The sequence below is a fragment of the Neoarius graeffei genome, chromosome 5, assembly GCF_027579695.1.
Source record: "Neoarius graeffei isolate fNeoGra1 chromosome 5, fNeoGra1.pri, whole genome shotgun sequence".
In the NCBI taxonomy this organism is placed as follows: Eukaryota; Metazoa; Chordata; class Actinopteri; order Siluriformes; family Ariidae; genus Neoarius; species Neoarius graeffei.
In genome coordinates this window covers 86,242,986-86,264,435 of record NC_083573.1, presented here as the reverse complement: position 1 = coordinate 86,264,435, position 21,450 = coordinate 86,242,986, and the positions used below count along the sequence as shown (strand labels likewise).

At 41.0% G+C, this 21,450-nt stretch overlaps 1 protein-coding gene across 2 annotated transcripts in view; it reads right to left on the bottom strand.

The window, feature by feature from the left end:
- fars2 (phenylalanyl-tRNA synthetase 2, mitochondrial) overlaps positions 1-21,450 on the bottom strand; it is a 398,131-nt gene that overhangs the window by 172,142 nt on the left and 204,539 nt on the right. The window lies entirely within an intron of this gene.

Genomic DNA, 21,450 nt, shown 5'->3' with positions numbered 1-21,450 from the left:
CCCCAAACTTTTGAACGGTAGTGTATACTCCAGCAAAACCTGCTGCACTCCAAAATGTAACAAAAATCCTCAGCTATTTTGCATTTTATTCAGTTTGTTTTACTTGATTTTTTTTTTAATATTAAGTTAGACCAAATTGGCCAAGTTCAACAATTTGCAGACATTTTTGAGTTTTGGTTAAGTCTTTTTATGATCTTATCAAATGAATGCAGCTTACTAGTTGAATTTCATGTTTTTATTTAAATATGTTACTCCACTTTTCTCTATTGATGATGTCTCATCTCATCATCTCTAGCCGCTTTATCCTGTTCTACAGGGTCGCAGGCAAGCTGGAGCCTATCCCAGCTGACTACGGGCGAAAGGCGGGGTACACCCTGGACAAGTCGCCAGGTCATCACAGGGCTGACACATAGACACAGACAACCATTCACACTCACATTCACACCTACGCTCAATTTAGAGTCACCAGTTAACCTAACCTGCATGTCTTTAGACTGTGGGGGAAACCGGAGCACCCGGAGGAAACCCACGCGGACACGGGGAGAACATGCAAACTCCACACAGAAAGGCCCTCGCCGGCCCCGGGGCTCGAACCCAGGACCTTCTTGCTGTGAGGCGACAGCGCTAACCACTACACCACCGTGCCGCCCTATTGATGATATATTTACATTATTTTACATTTCCTTCATTCCATCCATCCAGCCAGCCATTCATCCGCCAATTTTATATATTTGAATAAGAGCCAAGACTTGTTGACTAGCAAACAGCTGCTCCGATGCCCGCCAACTTATTTTCTCAGTCAGCAAACATTGTCCAGTACAGATATATTGACAAAAGCATAAACCCATCCACTCCAGTACAGCATAATGACCGTCTGGTTGTGATATCACAACCATTTGGTGCCTGGATCTTCAATTCTGAGCTTGAGTGCATACTTATATCACATCTGAATTCTGAAGAGAGTCAGAACTTTCGTCCCATCAGTGCTTGGCACGCATTTATGTCCTGATGCAGGAAAATAAATCAAATTATGAAACTGGAAAAACTGTCTATCTGAAACATCAGGAGCAAAAAAGAAAGAAAAAAAAGAAAAAAGTTCATATAATGGTGGTGACAATTAGATTTGCTCTGGGTCTCTTCCCTGACAGAAGCATTAAGAAGAAAAATAACCCAGCCATAAAAGGCCTGAAAGATTATTGTGATATTGAATTACTAGATGAGAAGAGGAAGTGGAGGCAGGGCATTAATGAAGAACAAACAGAAAAATAGTAATTTAAAAAAAATGAGAAAAAGAGAAAGAGAGGAGAGAAGAGGGGTGCTTTTTTAAAGACAGCAAGAAGAGGCAAATGTAAAGGAGGAATAAACAGATTTAGAAATTTAGGGCTTTAAATGAGAGTGAGATTTCTTTCAAATGCATACAAATAAAAAAATAAAACACTTTAACACAGTGCAGGCCTGAATAACTAGCAATGAGAAGCAAATCTGTGGATGTACTTACTGCCATTTTTCATAAAGTTCATTAAAAAGTTTCTGTGTAAGAGGCTTGAGCTCAGTGTTCAGGCTCAGTGAATAAGTGTACATGGTGGGATGAACGCATCTGTTCTTAAGCCTGGGGTTAAATTTGCACTTCAGTGCCTCAGGGCCAGTTTCCTGTTGAGCACGAAGTCCCTCTGTGAAGAGATAAGCCCTTCACTCTTATGAGCTCTTACTGCACACACGTGATCTCGTGTTTACAAGCCTTCTGTACAGAGTACCAAGCAGAATGAGATGAAAGGTGTTCTTAGGGAAGCTAAAGCATGATAAAGGAATCTTATGTATTTAAATTCTGGTAACTGGATGAACACACAAAGGGCATTCTTATTTTAGGTTTTACCGATATCTGGCATATGAAATTGTTAATACATCATATTCAACAAATAGTACAAATAAATGTACAACCACAATTCCAAAAAAATTAGGACACTGTAAAACATACAGTAACACCACATCCTCCAAGCCAAAGAGGAGAGGGACCATCCGGCTGGTTATCAGTGCACAGTTCAAAATCCAGCATCTGTGATGGTACAGTAAGAGGGTGCATTAGTGCACATGACATGCAGAGCTTGTACATCTGGGAAGGCATCATTAATGCTGAATGACATACACATTTCAGAGCAATATGCTGCCATCCAGACAAAATCTTTTTCAGGGAAGGCCTTCCGCCTTTCAGCAAGACAATGCCAAACCACTTTCTGCACATATTAAAACTGCATGGCTCCATAGTAAAAGAGTCCAGGTGCTAAACTGGCCTGCCTGCACTCCAGACCTGTCTCCCACTTAAAACATTTGGCACATTATGAAGCACAAAATACGACAAAGCAGACCCTGAACTGTTGAGCAACTGAAATTGTATAATTAGGCAAGAATGGGACAAGATTTCTCTTTCAAAACTACAGCAATTGGTCTCCTCAGTTCCCAAACATTTATAGAGTGTTGTTAAAAGTAGAGGTGACGCAACACAGTGGTAAACATGCCCCTGTCCCAACTTTTTTGAAACGTGTTGCTGACATCAAATTCAAAATGAGCATATATTTTTCAAAAAACAATAAAATTTCTCAGTTTCGACATTTCATATGTTGTCTTTGTACTACTTTCAATTAAATCTAGGGTTGCCATGATTTGCAAATTATCGCATTCTGTTTTTATTTACAGTTTACACAGCATCCCAACTTTTTTGGAATCGGGGTTGTACAGGGTGTTTCAAAAAATTTGATATTATTTGAGAGTTACAGCAAATATCCCAGAAACTACATAGTCTAGGCAAATGAAGCCAAACAGGCGATTTCACAAATTTTCAATATGCGTGCTTAACCCTAACCCAGCCTTCCTCTTTGAACTTTTTGTGCCGTATGCAAATCTGCATTGCAGTTGGTGCATTTTTAGAGAATTCTTTCATAAATGCATGCTGCACAGTCTTGTTCGACTGTGTTCGAGCATACTCTAACACACAAAACACCTTTTGTTTTCCAGTGAATGGCATTTCTATACCTAAAAAGATAAAAACAAAAAACATTAAACATAAATTTTTGACCCATTTCCACACGTTGTTAAAATTTGAGGTGAATTGTATGAGAATTGGCAAAGTTATTAGATTGTGAAATTATATCAAATTTTTTGAAACACCTTGTATTTGTACATACAGTGGATTAAAAAAAAGTCTACACACCCCTGTTAAAATGGCAAGTTTAAAAAAAAAATCCAGGATAAATTATTTCAGAACCTTTTCTGAATAGATTGAAATTGTAATCTATAAAAAAAAAGAAAAAAGTGAAAAACAATAAGAATCAGTTTAGGGAAAAATGAAAAATAAATGTAAAAAATAAAAACGTACAATTACCTGGTTCCACAAGTGTATAATTACCTTTAGATTTTATCTTGAGATTGAATCTTTTTGGGTAAGAGTCAATCAGCTTGGCACATCTTGACGTAACAATATTCTGTCAGTCTTCCCTGCAAAATGATTCGAACTCTAGCTACATTCACATTACAAACCTCGTCGTTCAATTCTGGTTTTTTGCTCAGATTGGATTTGCCCATCTTGAAGGTTCACATTCACAATCGCACCTGTATCTAACTGTAATATGAATGCATCTGTTCTCCAAAACAGCACGCATGCGTATTGATGCTTTTGCATGAGCCATCTGTGTCACCAGCAATTAAAAAATAAATAAATAATCCTATTTGCAAAACAACTCCACAAATAAATGGGCATGCTAGTAGCTAATGTAAGCATCTGGAAGATGATAAACAACTTATCAGCTGCACATGATCAGGTTGTGAAGGAAAAAAAAAAGCCAGAAGGCATGTTTTGCTGTTTTCACAGCTATTGTAGCTCTTCTCCATTGTTGTTTTGCTGCACTGCCAGTGCTGGCTGATGAAGAACGCCCTCAGCGCACATATATAGGCAAAAATCTACCCGAATTCCAATCTGACCGTTTTCATTCGTGTCACGTGACCATGACTCGGCCACATATCCGATCTAGGACCACATACCGTATTCTGTATCCACACAGCCATGAAAACATCACATCTGTGTCACATTAAGGCACAAATGAGACTGTCTGGGCATCTCGTGTGTACAGCCCTCTTCAGGTCAGCCCACAGATTTTCACTGGATTTACATCTAGTGTCTAACTGGGCCATTCCAAAACCTTTACTGTTTTGCTGAAGCCAAATTATTTGTTGATTTGGAGGTGTGCTTTCGGTTACTGAAATTTTAGCAGAAGTCGTAAGGTTTTCAGCCAAAATTGATATTTTGATATCAATCCCTCCACCCTGATTACAGCTCCATTTTTAGCTGAATAAAAAGAGCTCCAAAGCGTGATGCTGCCACCACCATGCTTCACTGTGGAGATGGTGTTCTTTTGGTGATGTGCTGTATTTGTATATTTTTTTGCACCAAACCTATACATGGGTGACCCAAAAATCTCCATACATAGGGGAAGTTAAGACTTTTCAGCAAAATGTAACTTTATTGAGAAAACATCCTCGATAGGATTGCCATTTCTTTGTCAACACACACGATGACGTCACTCCCACTTACGATGAAGTCGTGTTACTGCATCCGGTGTCATCATCATGTATGTATGAAAAATTTTGAAAGCCATTCTGCCAAAAATGTGTTAATTTCTCCTACGTATGGAGACTTCTGGTGGTATTATGGCCAGAAAGTTCAACATTGGTTGGTCTCGTCAGCCCATAACACATTCTACAGGGGTTTTGGAAATAGGACAGATGGACATGTACTAACTACATACACCCCTACATACATACTGTACAACATACATTATCTGGGCTTGGATGTTGTTTTTCTGTTGTTAAAAAAAAGGCTTCCATCTTGCCACCCTACCCTGTAGTCCAGATATATGAAGAATTCAGGAGAATTTGTTGTCACATGTAGGGAGCAACCAGTACTTGCCATAAATCGCTGCAGTGTTCCTGTAAGCCAAGTTTTCTCCTGGACTTCTTATCAGTTTCAGAGAGACATCCTGTTCTTAGTAATGTTGCTGTTTTCTCCACTTGTTAATTACGGTTTCTTTCAACATTTTATGGTAAATCCAATGCCTTGGAAACTTTCTATAGCCCTCTCCCGATTAGCGTTTTTCAACAATGAAATCCCATACCTGCTTTAGAAGCTCTTTGCAGCTCATGGCTTTTCCAGATCCATGTGACCATGATGATGTCAGGAAAATCCTACAAGTACAGCTATACTTTATTCAGCGTTAATCAGACACTTTAATTCATGGCAGGGGTATGCTAATTAGTATTCAACATGAGTTTGAATGTGATTGGTTGATTATGAACATTGCCACATTCCCAATTCAGGGTTCTAACTAGACCAAAATATCACTGTAGTGGCACCAATCATAATGGCCAGGGGTTTGGGGGCTGCCTTAGGCCCCTGAAAGCTTATGGGTTCTACATGCTCAGAGATTCATTCTAGTGCATTTCCTAGCACTTGCAGGCCTCCCTGAAAGTCACTCTTTTTTGGTAATATTAATGAGATTTTTTTTTGTTTTTGTCAAAAGTTGCTGTGATTGTTTTTGATTGAAGACTTATTAGAATTAATATTCAACTATACTGGTGACACATTTATGGAATAAGAATAAAACAACCAGTTGATGTTCACCGAGTGTCAGCTTCAGCCATTCAATTTCAATACAGGACTATCGAGATCCAACTTGGGGACCGGCACATATTACGTGCATGGTGCGTAAGCAACTCTTAACACGGACGGCACTTTATCGCGAACACGGCATAAGGAAGGAGGTAAACCGGACTAGCACGATCAGTGACGATCTCCACATGGAACTACTTGGGCAGCTCTGCACTGGGCGCTGACGTGGACGGGGAGTGGAGTATATCCGAAAGTGGAACATTCGCATGGCGGCGCGCCGTCGCCGCCGCGTAGGGATAACAAGAGAAATTTAAACAAAAGACCACATTTTCAAGCTTGACGAGTCTTTTTATTAGCATAGCGGCAGCTTTTACAGGCGTGTCGGCAATATTGTGGGCGTAGCGGCAAGGAAACATTGCGTATCATCCCGATACCCTGAAAAGGCCAAGTTAGAACCCTGCAATTATAAAAAAGGTATGCACTCTTATTCAAGCTGGGAAGTGGAAGTTTTTTTCTTTTTTCCCCTGAAACATTTCTGAGTGTATGTCACTTATTATGCTTTTTTTGCCAACATGATTTGACGAATGAATAGCAGTGTTTTAGCATAGTATTAAAGCATGCTTAGGTACAGACAGAATTTCTTCCAAAATTTAGCTTTTACTATCTACTCTATAGCGATACTTCAAGCTTGACGTGGGGCGGCACGGTTGCCTCACAGCAAGAAGGTTCCGGGTTCGAACCCAGCGGCTGGTGAGGGCCGCTGTGTGGAGTTTGCATGTTCTCCCCGTGTCTGCGTGGGTTTCCTCCAGGTGCTCCGGTTTCCCCCACAATCCAAAGACATGCAGTTAGGTTAACGTAGGGCGGCCTTGGGCTGAGGTGCCCTTGAGCAAGGTACCTGACCCCTGACTGCTCTGGGCTGCCCACTGCTCTGAGCGTGTGCGTATGTTCACTGCTTCAGATGGGTTAAATGCAGAGGATGAATTTCACTGTGCTTGAAGTGTGCATGTGACGAATAAAGGTTTCTTCTTGACACCAAAAGAAATTTAGCTACACTGAAGCTACGTGTGTAAATATTATAAAAATATCGAACATTTTCAATCAAAAATTGAATGAATTAAAACAAAAATAGTTTTTAAAAAAATAGGTCAGCTCCATTCAGTATTCATGAGAAACAGAACAGAAGTGAGAAACCAGCTCTTCCCTGTTGCCTTTTCCAGTTTCATGAATTTCGAGAGGTACAGTCTTGGTGTCTCTTCGGCTTCTTCTGATATGACGACACCAGTAGAAATGTCAAAGCTCATCAAAGTAAAGAGGATGAGTGGGAATCAGTGATAAAGTTCCAAGTGACACTGACCCAGATAACCTGCACTGGCACTGATTCATTTCACACAAGCCATGATTTCGAGTGTTTTTTCTTTGAGTCAGTGTTGGGGACAGGAGACAGAGTAGCAGCCAGTAATTTCGCGACAAGTCCAATTTTCCTTGCACCATCAAACCAAATAAGAAATATATAATAGATGAATTTAAAATATAAATGTGAAGGAAATGAAAATCAATTCTGCTGCTTGGTCAGTAAACTAATTAATCATACTTAGAAGCTACTTGACTTGAAAACTATGTTTTGTTTGTAACCACTTATCCCATGCGGGGTCGTAGGGGGCGAGCTGGAGCCTATCCCAGCTGACCATGGGCGAGAGGCAGGGTACACCCTGGACAAGTCGCCAGCTCATCACAGGGCTGACACACACATAGAGACACAAACAACCATTCACACTCACGGTCAATTTAGAGCCACCAATTAACCTAACCTGCATATCTTTGGACTGTGGGAGGAAACCCACTCAGACAACATGGAAACTCCACACAGAAAGGCCCTCGTCGGCCACTGGGATCGAACCCAGAACCTTCTTGCTGTGAGGCGACAGTGCTAACCACTACACCACCGTGCCGCCCTGAAAGCTATGTAGTTCACGAATATCATTACGAGTTGTTCAGACACCTAACACTTTATACACCACCAGAACAAATGACTTCACACTATTAAGCCCCTCCCACAACTTGCGAGGGTACCTCTAGCTTTGTTCTTTTAGTTGTATCACATATTGTATTTTTAGTCTAATTAATCCATTTCAAAATGCAAATATACTGTTCAATTTGTTTTAAATGACAGAATCTAATCAATTTGGTCATCTGGTCTTACCGAGCTTCACTGTTAAAAAAACAAAGAGTAAAACCTCAGCACTTTGAAAGTGACGACAAGAGGAAGAGCTAATATCAATAAAACAGAATAAGGGGAGAAGTTGTGGTGACTCAGATATGATGGAGTCGCTGAGGATTTGTGCCAAGGACGAAAGCATTCATCAGAGGAATGTGAAGGATTACAATCCAGAAATTACCAGATTCAGTGATCATGTGCAAACCGGCAACAGATTCAGAGAACGTGATGTAAGGACAGGCAAGACGAAACAGGACTTGTGGCAAATATGAAATCATGCATCCTGATAAAATAATGTTTCAAGGTCTCGACTTGTGAGTTTATTAGGGACTTTTAAGCAAGGATTACAGCATGCAATTTTCAGTCTGATTTTTCTGCTGCAGACAAAATCACACTTCATAAAACCAGGGTTTCCTCTTCCCTGTATTAAGGACTTTTTGGGCAAATGACCAAAATGGACATTATGATTTTTCTGTGACCCAAAGCCTTGACAACCTGATATTTTTATCATATTCCAGATTTATATTACAGGACTATAGTTACATTTTATAATGTCAACATCAGTGACATACACATCTTTGCACTGATTTACCAGTCTAATAGGAAGTGTTGTGCTGTCAAAGGAAATAAGACCATCAATGACGGTGTAGCTCACTCCGGCTCTGTCTAGTCCAGAAGGAACGATCTAAAGTGGGCCACCTTGCGCAATAAATGTTGCAAGCTATATACACTATATACAAGCTATATATAGAAGCTACAACCCCAATTCCAAAAAAGTTGGGACAAAGTACAAATTGTAAATAAAAACAGAATGCAATGATGTGGAAGTTTCAAAATTCCATATTTTATTCAGAATAGAACATAGATGACATATCAAATGTTTAAACTGAGAAAATGTATCATTTAAAGAGAAAAATTAGGTGATGTAAAATTTCATGACAACACATCATCTCCAAAAAGTTGGGACAAGGCCATGTTTACCACTGTGAGACATCCCCTTTTCTCTTTACAACAGTCTGTAAACGTCTGGGGGCTGAGGAGACAAGTTGCTCAAGTTTAGGGATAGGAATGTTAACCCATTCTTGTCTAATGTAGGATTCTAGTTGCTCAACTGTCTTAGGTCTTTTCTGTCGTATCTTCCGTTTTATGATGCGCCAAATGTTTTCTATGGGTGAAAGATCTGGACTGCAGGCTGGCCAGTTCAGTACCCGGACCCTTCTTCTACGCAGCCATGATGCTGTAATTGATGCAGTATGTGGTTTGGCATTGTCATGTTGGAAAATGCAAGGCCTTCCCTGAAAGAGACGTCATCTGGATGGGAGCATATGTTGCTCTAGAATCTGGATATACCTTTCAGCATTGATGGTGTCTTTCCAGATGTGTAAGCTGCCCATGCCACACGCACTAATGCAACCCCATACCATCAGAGATGCAGGCTTCTGAACTGAGCGCTGATAACAACTTGGGTTGTCCTTCTCCTCTTTAGTCCGAATGACATAGCGTCCCTGATTTCCATAAAGAACTTTAAATTTTGATTCGTCTGACCACAGAACAGTTTTCCACTTTGCCACAGTCCATTTTAAATGAGCCTTGGCCCAGAGAAGACGTCTGCGCTTCTGGATCATGTTTAGATACGGCTTCTTCTTTGAACTAGAGAGTTTTAGCTGGCAACGGCAGATGGCACGGTGAATTGTGTTCACAGATAATGTTCTCTGGAAATATTCCTGAGCCCATTTTGTGATTTCCAATACAGAAGCATGCCTGCATGTGATGCAGTGCTGTCTAAGGGCCAGAAGATCACGGGCACCCGGTATGGTTTTCCGGCCTTGACCCTTACGCACAGAGATTCTTGCAGATTCTCTGAATCTTTTGATGATATTATGCACTGTAGATGATGATATGTTCAAACTCTTTGCAATTTTACACTGTCGAACTCCTTTCTGATATTGCTCCACTATTTGTCGGCGCAGAATTAGGGGGATTGGTGATCCTCTTCCCATCTTTACTTCTGAGAGCTGCTGCCACTCCAAGATGCTCTTTTTATACCCAGTCATGTTAATGACCTATTGCCAATTGACCTAATGAGTTGCAATTTGGTCCTCCAGCTGTTCCTTTTTTGTAGCTTTAACTTTTCCAGCCTCTTATTGCCCGTCTCAACTTTTTTGAGATGTGTTGCTGTCATGAAATTTCAAATGAGCCAATATTTGGCATGAAATTTCAAAATGTCTCAATTTCGGCATTTGATATGTTGTCTATGTTCTATTGTGAATACAATATCAGTTTTTGAGATTTGTAAATTGTTGCATTCCGTTTTTATTTACAATTTGTACTTTGTCCCAACTTTTTTGGAATTGGGGTTGTATATCCACCCTAGGAATACCAGCCTATTTACCAGAAAGAATCCAAAATGGCGAGGAATTGACCAAGAAGAAGCAATTTTTGTTGAATTGATCATGAAGGCTTAATTAGTCCATAACTTCATTCTCATCTCATCTCATTATCTGTAGCCGCTTTATCCTGTTCTACAGAGTCGCAGGCAAGCTGGAGCCTATCCCAGCTGACTACGGGCGAAAGGCGGGGTACACCCTGGACAAGTCGCCAGGTCATCACAGGGCTGATACATAGACACAGACAACCATTCACACTCACATTCACACCTACGGTCAATTTAGAGTCACCAGTTAACCTAACCTGCATGTCTTTGGACTGTGGGGGGAAACCGGAGCACCCGGAGGAAACCCACGCAGACACGGGGAGAACATGCAAACTCCGCACAGAAAGGCCCTCGCCAGCTACGTACGGGGCTCGAACCCGGACCTTCTTGCTGTGAGGCGACAGCGCTAACCACTACACCACCGTGCCGCCCCCCATAACTTCATTAATAATTGTAATTGAGCAAATATGGGTAGAAGTTATATGCACCCTAGGTACCCCTACCTTCATGCCAGAAAGAATCAAAATCGGTGAAGAACTGAAGGAGAAGAAGCGATTTGTGTGGAAACTGCTCGTTAGGGCTTAATGACTCCATATGGTATCTTCATTATTAATTGCAATTATGCAAGTTTGGGTAGAAGCTATATGCACCCCAGGCAGCCCTACCTTCCTGCAAAAAAAAAAAATCGGTGAAGAATTGAGAGAGAAGAAGCAATTTTTGTGAACTGTGGAAGACGCCAGACAGATGCCAGACAGACAACACATGATGACATAAGCTCATCGCCTGTTGGCTGGATGAGCTAATAATCTGTGCTGGGGTGATGTGATATGACCCAATGCAAATTTATACTTGACGCATGACTTTGCGTGTACATGCAGAAGCCGAAGCAATGCAATTGGCATTAAGTTCAAAGTGATCTTTATTGTCATCTTAATCATACAGAGAGACGAAATGGTGGTCCACAGTCCCGATAAGACAAGACATTGTGCTCATACAGACAGGACCAGTGCAATATACAAGTAACATTGAATGCACATTTACATTGACAATTGTGGATAACAGCTTAGACTTGGATGTGGTGCAATAGCAGCATGGATTTGTAGAGATAGAAATATACAGTATAATCAGTGATCAGGAAGTTCATGGAGGTAGCACGGTGATGTAGTGGTTAGGACTGTCGTCTCACAGCAAGGAGGTTCAGGGTTCAAACCTCACGACCGACGGGGGCCTTTCTGTGTGGAGTTTGCATGTTCTGTCCATGTGGGCTTCCTTCGGGTGCTCTGGCTTCCCCCAAAGTCAAAGTCACTCTCATGCCCTCTGGGAAGATTGGTCTTCCCAGGCAATCTCCTGTACCAGTACTAACCAACTCTTTAAGGCATATGGGCGCAGCGCTGATCTCCGTTTCGATAGCTCTCAGCCTCTTGCCTATACAGCTAAGGTTACAGTGGGGGGCTAGTCCTCTGGTAACTACAAGGACTGCATCTGTATTGCAGTGTGCCTTGCCAGACGGTAGTAGGTACCATTTTTATGATGGTCTTTGGTATTACCCGACCGCGAGTAGAACTCACAATCTCCCGGTCAAGAGGTTGACACGCTAACCACTACACCAACTCACGGTCCCAAAGTAGGTAAAATACACACTAGGTAAAATACCCAGCCACTGGGACAGTGCATACTTAGTGTCGGTCCCAAGCCCGGATAGATTGGGAAGGGTTGCGTTAGGAAGGGCATCCGGTGTAAAACCGATGCTAAATCAAATACGTGGAACAGATCCACTGTGGCAACCCTGAATGTATGGGAGCAGCAGAAAGAAGATAAGGAAGTTGATGATTCTAGAGCCCAATATCCTGGGGTCAAACATTATCATACAACCTGGCAGATCTGGTGCTGCTGCTGTAGTATCTCATCGTAGATGGCAGACGTGTGAAAAGTGGGGTGGGAGGGGTCTTGCAAAATGCTGCACATCTTGCGGACACCATGTTTGCAGGATGTTTCTTCAAGTGAGTGGAAAAGCAACCTAAAACTGTTCTCTGCTATCCTCACTATCCTCTGTAGGTGCTTGCGGTCAGACATGTTGCAGTTGCCATACCAAATAGTGATGCAGTTGGTCAGAACACTCTCAATGTTGCCTCTGTAGAACGTGGTAAGGTGGGAGGAGGTAAGCTTGCCCATTTCAGCCGCCTCAGGAAGTGGATTCTCTGCTGGGCTTTCTTGGTTATTGGTCCAAGTAAGGTCCTCAGTTATGTGCACACCAAGGAACTCAGTACTCTTTACTATCTCCATTGCCGAGCCGTTGATGTTGAGTGGGGTGTGGCTAGGACCGGTCTTTCTAAAGTCAACAATTATCTCTTTAGTCTTGTCGAGAGTGAGGGATAGATTGTTGTTTCTACACCAGATGGACAGCTGTTCCACCTCCTCTCTGTATGCCAATTCGTCATCCCTGCTTATCAGTCCCAGCATAGCCATGTCATCAGCGAACTTGATGATATGGTTGGAGCCGTGTGTGGCTGTGCAGTCATGAGTCAGCAAAGTGAAGAGCAGAGGACTGAGCACACAGCCCTGTGGAACTCCAGTGCTCAGTGTGATGGAGTTGGAAGTGTTGCAGCCGATCCATACCAACTGAGGAAGGAGACAAGCTCTTTCTCTTTTAAAACTTTCCACCATCATCGTGACTGTTGTCATGGGCTGCATCTCAAATTGAAAATTCTGACCATACACTCAAAGTATTTACTAATCTAGAAAACCAGGAAGACTAATACGCAAAACAGACCTTTCGGTAGGTTTGAAGACAACACAGGTTTTAAAATTCAAACTGTAAGAGGAAACCCAGTCAGGGTTAGTACTTAAGAATGGTCCAAACCAGTACATAAGTACAGTGGTGCTTGAAAGTTTGTGAACCCTTTAGAATTTTCTATATTTTTGCATTAATATGACCTAAAACATCATCAGATTTTCACACAAGTCCTAAAAGTAGATAAAGAGAACCCCGTTAAACAAATGAGACAAAAATATTATATTTGGTCATTTATTTATTGAGGAAAATGATCCAATATTACACATCTGTGAGTGGCAAAAGTATGTGAACCTCTAGGATTAGCAGTTAATTTGAAGGTGAAATTAGAGTCAAGTGTTTTTCAATCAATGGGATGACAATCAGGTGTGAGTGGGTACCCTGTTTTATTTAAAGAACAGGGATCTATCAAAGTCTGATCTTCACAACACATGTTTGTGGAAGTGTATCATGGCACGAATAAAGGAGATTTCTGAGGACCTCAGAAAAAGCGTTGTTGATGCTCATCAGGCTGGAAAAGGTTACAAAACCATCTCTAAAGAATTTGGACTCCACCAATCCACAGTCAGACAGATTGTGTACAAATGGAGGAAATTCAAGACCATTGTTACCCTCCCCAGGAGTGGTCAACCAACAAAGATCACTCCAAGAGCAAGGTGTGTAATAGTCGGTGAGGTCACAAAGGACCCCAGGGTAACTTCTAAGTGACTGAAGGCCTCGCTCACATTGGATAATGTTAATGTTCATGAGTCCACCATCAGGAAAACACTAAACAACAATGGTGTGCATGGCAGGGTTGCAAGGAGAAAGCCACTGCTCTCCAAAAAGAACATTACTGCTTGTCTGCAGTTTGCTAAAGATCACGTGGACAAGCCAGAAGGCTATTGGAAAAATGTTTTGTGGATGGATGAGACCAAAATAGAACTTTATGGTTTAAATGAGAAGCGTTACATTTGGAGAAAGAAAAACATTCCATTCCAGCATAAGAACCTCATCCCATCTGTGAAACATGGTGGTGGTAGTATCATGGTTTGAGCCTGTTTTACTGCATCTGGGCCAGGACAGCTTGCCATCACTGATGGAACAATGAATTCTGAATTATACCAGAGAATTCGAAAGGAAAATGTCAGGACATCTGTCCATGAACTGAATCTCAAGAGAAGGTGGGTCATGCAGCAAGACAACGACCCTAAGCACACAAGTCATTCTACCAAAGAATGGTTAAAGAAGAATAAAGTTAATCTTTTGGAATGGCCAAGTCAAAGTCCTGACCTTAATCCAATCGAAATTTTGTGGAAGGACCTGAAGCAAGCAGTTCATGTGAGGAAACCCAACAACATCCCAGAGTTGAAGCTGTTCTGCATGGAGGAATGGGCTAAAATTCCTCCAAGCCGGTGTGCAGGACTGATCAACAGTTACTGGAAACATTTAGTTGCAGTTATTGCTGCACAAGGGGGTCACACCAGATACTGAAAGCAAAGGATCACATACTTTTGCCACTCACAGATATGTAATATTGGATCATTTTCCTCAATAAATAAATGACCAAGTATAATATTTTTGTCTCATTTGTTTAACTGGGTTCTCTTTATCTACTTTTAGGACTTGTGTGAAAATCTGATGATGTTTTAGGTCATATTTATGCAGAAATATAGAAAATTCTAAAGGGTTCACAAACTTTCAAGCACCACTGTATGTGATTTGAAACACAATGTTAATTCGTTTTGTGGCAATAGATGGACAGGGAAATGTATTCATTTTTATTGCTAAACTACCCCAAGAAAGAGGTCACTGTTGGTGAGCTATTCTCAGTTTATAAATGAAAGTGACAACAGGAACTAACTCATATTGGTGCATATTATTACTACTGCAATGTAACTGCAGTAATAATCATAATAATAATTCTACTTCACAGTGGGCTGCATCACACCACCTCGTAATTGATGATTGTACTTTAACAGCACACCCACATGTTTCTTTTTCTTCTTTTTAAATAAACCTTCAGTAGTATTCTAAGCAGGTGAGAAATTTGGAGGCTGAGAGTTGGCAGTGTGTGACCTTCAGGAGGATCAATGCTCGAAAAACCTCATGTCCGATCATCTGAGATGACTAAAGTCTGTGCAAGGACGAGTAAAACTTTAATGTTAATCATCTAATCGGACAACAAAAGCTAGTGCTGGCAACCTAAGAAGCACAAGCACACAGGCGCTAAGAGAGCAAGGAACCAGTCTAAAGTAGCTCGTCTCATTTCACGGGAAATGCATTAAGTTTTATTCATCAACACGACAATTTATAAAAGTACAAAAAATATTTTGAGGAAATCATTCAAATTTCCTTGTTTTTGGTTATAATTCGTCGAAATATGCGTGTTTGAGTGTACTGGAAAAGCTCGGCTCAGAGAGGTCCACGTAATGATGTAATTATACCAATTGGCTAAGGGCGACAAGGGTCACGGACATCGTGTGCCAGCAGCGTGGCTGAAGCGGGCAGGTGTCAAACTTGGAACATTTATATCACGATTGGAGTTAATAATAAACGATATCACTGAATAATGTTCCTTACCTCTAACCAGTAGATATATTATGATTTTTTAATTGTTTTTGATGGTTTCATACATTTCGCAATTATATCATTTTTATTTTCTAAATATTTATCAACATACCGCCATTGTGCCACGGGAGCCTGTGATTGGTGGACAGCTGACAAAGGGTGTCTCCCATTGGTTGTAAATCATGACATAAAAATCGTAAACACATACGGGACCCGCTGATTGGCTGTTCACATACTGAAGCCAAGCGGAGATGTCTGGCGTCTGTTGCTGTTGTCCAAAGAAAACTACAGCTATAAAAGCTCTACTAATGGATTACTTGGACAATCTTAGTCAGGAAGAAGTGAAGGATATATATACACAGAAATTAGAGTTTATTAGCGGTTATGATCTGTACAAAATTCCTCGAAATGACTGGAGTGACAGTACAGATTTGTGGCCTAGCATTAGCTACATGTTGGAATATACATTCTTTTTCCCGAAAAGTCCCGACACAGAAGAACAGTTAAAAAAAAAAAAAAACTACAGAAGCAAGAAACCCTTCTTTGTGGAAAGACTTTTTCTTGACATCAGCTTTTGGGAACAGAATGTTGTGAAAGCCAAAGCATTTACTCTCAAAGGACTGTGACCTAAATTGTGGGCTAGATGGTATCCCCACCCCTCCATGTCTCATCAACCCCAAGGACATCTAGTTACACAGCTATCTGCATTCTGTCATTTATACAGTGATGCTTATTATTGTTAAAACAATATCTGAAGTGTTATTATTTGTAAAATATCTTGCTCTAGACTTCCAACAATGTTGTAAGATTTTATTTTAATTTTATCTAATAGTGGATGGTACAATAATTACGAACACCAACAGAATCAGCACATTCCAGTTGTAGCTGTAGTCATATTGTAACTATAATCATTCTTGTAATAATAATTTCAATAAATGGTTAATGTTCAGTTCCCTTTTCATTTATTCTCAATTCAAAGGCACAGCTGAGTCATGCAGATTGATCAGTGTGTAACGGACAATAACAATTTTATTCAAAATAGTTTTTCCTGCCTTAGTCTCATCTCATCTCATTATCTCTTGCCACTTTATCCCGTTCTACAGGGTCGCAGGCAAGCTGGAGCCTATCCCAGCTGACTATGGGCGAAAGGCGGGGTACACCCTGGACAAGTCGCCAGGTCATCACAGGGCCGACACATAGACACAGACAACCATTCACACCTACGGTCAATTTAGAGTCACCAGTTAACCTAACCCACATGTCTTTGGGGGAAACCAGAGCACCCGGAGGAAACCCATGTGGACAACATGCAAACTCCGCACAGAAAGGCCCTCGCCGGCCATGGGGCTCAAACCCAGACCTTCTTGCTGTGAGGCAACAGCACTAACCACTACACCATCGTGCCGCCTGCCTTAGTCTATTTATTTCCATTTTACATGTGTACAATTATTGCAAAATTCAGTGTGTTTGTGTAGAATTCTCTTGAACTGTAGGTTCATTTCTACACTCTGGTTCCACGGTGACATTTTGCACAGGACTGTGTTCCTTTGATAACAGAAACAAAGCTCCAGCATTATTATAATACTCATTCAAAACTCTCCACAGCTTAATATACCCTAAATTATTCATTCCTCTGCTACTAGAACTTCTTTCTTTCTGAATGTGTGTGCATATATTGGTGTTATGGTTTTGTGGATTTATGATAATTATGCTGCTTCACCTAAAAATCAACTGCATTCTGTCCTCTTCAAAATAAAATAAAGCTCTGGGCAAGTGGAATTGTTTTTCAGGCAAGTATGTTTTGGGTGCTGCTTGCCCATTGGGCAAGTCAGGCTGGGAGATTTTTTTTCGAGGACTGAGGATGTACGTATTTTGCACTCTCCTCCTCTCAAGTGCATTTGTGTTGTATGCAAAGTCCACAGCACAGGCAGTAGAGAAAGCCTACTGACCCTATTGTCATACGCTATGTATACATAGAATAGTATACAGTTCTGCTGGTTACTGGAAGCTCGGTTGTTTCTCCAAGTGTGTTTCTCCCAGAGAACTCACAAAGTGGAAGCAATAAATAAATAAATGAAAGGATCAGACAGGCAGACAAGTACATCCCTTCTTCTCTCCCTCTCTGTGTGTGCGTAATGGTCAGTGGGCAAAGAGGGAGATGAGCTGAGGAATGACATGCAGCTAGAGACCAAAGGTGATCACTCATACACACAGACAACTCCCCCTGCAAGGCTACTGCACTGCCTGTATCAGCCTCACACACACACACACACACACACACACACACACACACACACACACACACACACACACACACACACACGCCAATAGTAAATGGATTTCAGACAACTTCATGCGCGTAGTCTGTCATGTTGCACCAGTAATGCTGACTCAGACTGAAAGATTTTGGCAGGAGTAAATTTTGAACTGAGCACCTGTTGAGTTTCACAATCCCCACACACAAATCGACGAGAGTAGTAACAACATTATTTTTTAAAAATAAATCTAGAACATGACAAACCAGTTTTGGATGAAAAACGACACTGCCTAAATCACTCGGGCTTTAAAGTCCCTTGAAAATGTGACAACCACTGACAAAAAATGGGGGGAAAAAAAGGGGAGGAAAACTGCTGAACACACAACAGGGAAGTGTTATTGCGTCGTAAAATTGAACAGCGTATCATGTTCCAATATACAAAGGCAATCGAAGGAGAAGCCAAGTGTTAAGAAACAAATAACACATTTGATTAATTCGTGTGTGCGTGCGCGCGTGTGTACACTACCGTTCAAAAGTTTGGGTTCACCCAGACAATTTCGTGTTTTCCATGAAAAGTCACACTTTTATTTCCCACCATAAGCTGTAAAATGAATAGAAAATATAGTCAAGACATTTTTCTGGCCATTTTGAGCATTTAATTGACCCCACAAATGTGATGCTCCAGAAACTCAATCTGCTCAAAGGAAGGTCAGTTTTATAGCTTCTCTAAAGAGCTAAACTGTTTTCAGCTGTGCTAACATGATTGTACAAGGGTTTTCTAATCATCCATTAGCCTTCTGAGGCAATGAGCAAACACATTGTACCATTAGAACACTGGAGTGAGAGTTGCTGGAAATGGGCCTCTATACACCTATGGAGCACCAAAAACCAGACATTTGCAGCTAGAATAGTCATTTACCACATTAGCAATGTATAGAGTGGATTTCTGATTAGTTTAAAGTGATCTTCATTGAAAAGAACAGTGCTTTTCTTTCAAAAATAAGGACATTTCAAAGTGACCCCAAACTTTTGAACGGTAGTGTATGTGACAGCCTGGAAAACCTTTCACGATGTGAAATTTTAAACTGGTTACATAATTATACTTAGACCGTATAACATACAGTAACAGAAGCGAGTTATTTATAATCACACTATCTGTTATCACCCACATGAGGATGGGTTCCCTTTTGAATCTGGTTTCTCTCAAAGTTTCTTCCTCATGTCCTCTCAGTGAGTTTTTACTTGCCACCGTCACCACAGGCTTGCTCATGAGGAATAAATTTATATGTTTAAAATCTATATCTTTAAAGCTGCTTTGTGACAATGTCCATTGTTAAAAGCGATATACAAATGAATTTGAACTGAAATTAACAACTTGGGCTTTATGCAGTTCTAAAAACTACAGACATTTACATCATAAAATATAACAGCTATATAATGTTTATGGAAAAGGGGCGGGGCATGTTTGGTCTATAGGGGAGATGTGCGTATACTGTATAAAAAAATTTTGAATTTGTTCCTGAAGGCAAAATTTGATGCTTTTGTGCATTTTTTTTGGCAGCTTTCATGGAACCAATCTGGCGAAACGGAAAAGACAAAAAGGGCACAGACAGGAAGGAGGAAAATAAAGAACACATTGCTATATAAACAAAACATGCCAGAACTAAATATAAACAGAGAAGCAAGGCTATTCATACTGCACTCTCAGAAAACAAAGTACATTATTATACCCCTAAATGTACAATGGCTTGGTCAATGGGACAGCACAAATAAACTCTAAGGTACTTGTTTGTATCATTTATATACTGATTGGGAACATATATGCACCTTTTTAGCCCGAAAAAGGTCCACATCGTTACCTTGAGGTCCAATAACAAGCCCTAAGGGGTACATTAGTGTAGATTGGGGGACAGAAATGAACTCCTGCCCCTATTTCTAACAGTGTGGGAGCCACAACACACACAGAAAATGAGTACAGAAATTGTCTTATCTGTGAACACAATTCACTGTGCCATCCGCCGTTGCCAGCTAAAACTCTATAGTTCAAAGAAGAAGCCGTATCTAAACACGATCCAGAAGCGCAGACGTCTTCTCTGGGCCAAGGCTCATTTAAAATGGACTGTGGCAAAGTGGAAAACTGTTCTGTGGTCAGACGAATCAACATTTGAAGTTCTTTATGGAAATCAGGGACGCCATGTCATTCGGACTAAAGAGGAGAAGGACGACCCAAGTTGTTATCGGCGCTCAGTTCAGAAGCCTGCAGCTCTGATGGTATGGGGTTGCATTAGTGCGTGCGGCATGGGCAGCTTACACATCTGGAAAGACACCATCAATGCTGAAAGGTATATCCAGGTTCTAGAGCAACATATGCTCCCATCCAGACGACGTCTCTTTCAGGGAAGACCTTGCATTTTCCAACATGACAATGCCAAACCACATACTGCATCAATTACAGCATCATGGCTGCGTAGAAGAAGGGTCCGGGTACTGAACTGGCCAGCCTGCAGTCCAGATCTTTCACCCATAGAAAACATTTGGCGCATCATAAAACGGAAGATACGACAAAAAAGACCTAAGACAGTTGAGCAACTAGAATCCTACATTAGACAAGAATGGGTCAACATTCCTATCCCTAAACTTGAGCAACTTGTCTCCTCAGTCCCCAGACGTTTACAGACTGTTGTAAAGAGAAAAGGGGATGTCTCACAGTGGGAAACATGGCCTTGTCCCAACTTTTTTGAGATGTGCTGTTGTCATGAAATTTAAAATCACCTAATTTTTCTCTTTAAATGATACATTTTCTCAGTTTAAACATTTGATATGTCCTCTATGTTCTATTCTGGATAAAATATGGAATTTTGAAACTTCCACATCATTGCATTCCGTTTTTATTTACAATTTGTACTTTGTCCCAACTTTTTTGGAATCGGGGTTGTAGTAATGCTAGGGGGGTGTGGGGCACGCCCCCCCCCCGAGAAAATTTTGAAATTTACATGCCTTCTGGTGGCTTCTGGTGCATTGTCAGCTAATACATTACTAACCATTTCCCTGTAAAATACTTGCAAAATATGTATTAAATTTCTCTCCAGATGTTTGTGTGCTTGGCTTTCTCAGTTTCCCTTTGTAGTATGCTGCCTGGCTCTGTAACATAACTACATACGCTATGGTGTGGTCATGTGGTCTGGCTCAGGTAATCAGGGCATGAGAACTGATCAACAAATATGGCGTCGCTTCTGGTCATTCTCGACCCGAATCGAAGACAATTTCATGGTGGAATAATTGGATTTGCAGCAAATTATGGGCAGCTGAGACAATATAAATCGCTTGAACGTTGAAAGGCAAGTTTCTGTTTTGTTTTTTCCTGGGATCGAGTAGCCAGCGCAGACTGTCTGTGTAGGGAGAGAAAACCGGCAGTCGCCGGTGCTTGTGGGCATCTCTGGGCACCCCTGAACTCAAAAAGAGATTTTTCCATAGTTAGCACCACTTCAGTTATATAGATTTTTCTGTTGAAAACAGAGACGGTCAGTACTTCAGCATGCTAACCTAT